This window comes from Hippopotamus amphibius, chromosome 4 (genome assembly GCF_030028045.1).
Source record: "Hippopotamus amphibius kiboko isolate mHipAmp2 chromosome 4, mHipAmp2.hap2, whole genome shotgun sequence".
Taxonomy (NCBI): Eukaryota; Metazoa; Chordata; class Mammalia; order Artiodactyla; family Hippopotamidae; genus Hippopotamus; species Hippopotamus amphibius.
The window spans coordinates 45510555-45511623 of NC_080189.1; the positions used below are offsets into that span (position 1 = coordinate 45510555).

General features: G+C 34.3%; 1 non-coding gene across 1 annotated transcript; it reads left to right on the forward strand.

Moving 5' to 3' along the window:
* The first annotated feature begins 468 nt into the window (after nucleotides 1-468).
* LOC130852840 (small nucleolar RNA SNORD113/SNORD114 family) lies at nucleotides 469-541 on the forward strand. The gene has a single exon (XR_009053548.1). It is a non-coding gene; the product is annotated as a small nucleolar RNA SNORD113/SNORD114 family (small nucleolar RNA).
* Nucleotides 542-1069: the final 528 nt, after the last annotated feature.

The following is a 1069-nucleotide window of genomic DNA, read 5'->3' on the forward strand; positions in this document are numbered from 1 at the left end:
TCTTTGGGAATACCCTTGTCTCCAAACTTCTCTTCACTTGGTTTACTTCTACTCAGACTTGAGTAGGTTCAAGTGTCGCTTGCTCCAGGAAGTCCCACAAGATCTCGCACTCTACCATTTCTCAATACTTATACGTGACAGATCATGGAGACTTCAAAGTGCTTTTCAACTGTGCTGTCTTGAACAGCTGTTTCCTTCTACAAAATCCAGCCCCAAACAGTTCCTGGCAGGCAAAGTGCTGGTTTCAAGGGAAACAAATCCTTCTGCACTGTTGGCCCAGAAACTAGAGTCTGGGCTGTTAACAGTACCACCATCCTTTGAATACCTTAAAAAAAAATTCTATAAACTATTGTTAGGAATATTCAAGGATATTGTTCTTGAGTTTCTGTGAACCATGTATTTATTATTGTCAATGAATTATTTAATTGATACAAAAGTAGAAACGAATGAATAAAAGAGACCCAAATACAGACCAATGGTGAAGATTGGTGGTGTAGCAGTGATGGGTGATGAAATACACGCCTGAAACTCTGAGGTCCAACATGGAGCATAATTAGTCTATTTCCTTAGTTGAAACTGTTTCTACAGAGATGTTAGACATACACAAAGATCATATTCTTGTATTGATTTTATAGATGTAGGTTTGTTATTATTAATTGAATAATAATAGAACTATTAAACAAATATAAATAAATATATAAGGAACAGAGTGAAACATTGTTCAACTATAAACATATGCAATCAGGCAAGTTATATTATATATGTGTTGAAAACAGTGATGCCCATTAAGAAATAAATGGATAAAAGCGTCACCTCTTTGATTAAGGACATAAAGATTCTGATAAGAGTAAATTTTATTATTCTGGGTCAGTTTCAAGATTGAGCTTTTCCTTTTATAAAGATAAAAATTATACATATTAAGAAAAAATAATCCATACCTGAATACTGAGTCAGTGAAATGTAGAAAGCAAGGATTAATGGTGATTAGGTGATTGAATATCTTAAGAGTTTGGCTGGATGGTCTATTGACCCTTAGAACAGTGACGAATTTGGGCTTTGACTCTTAACA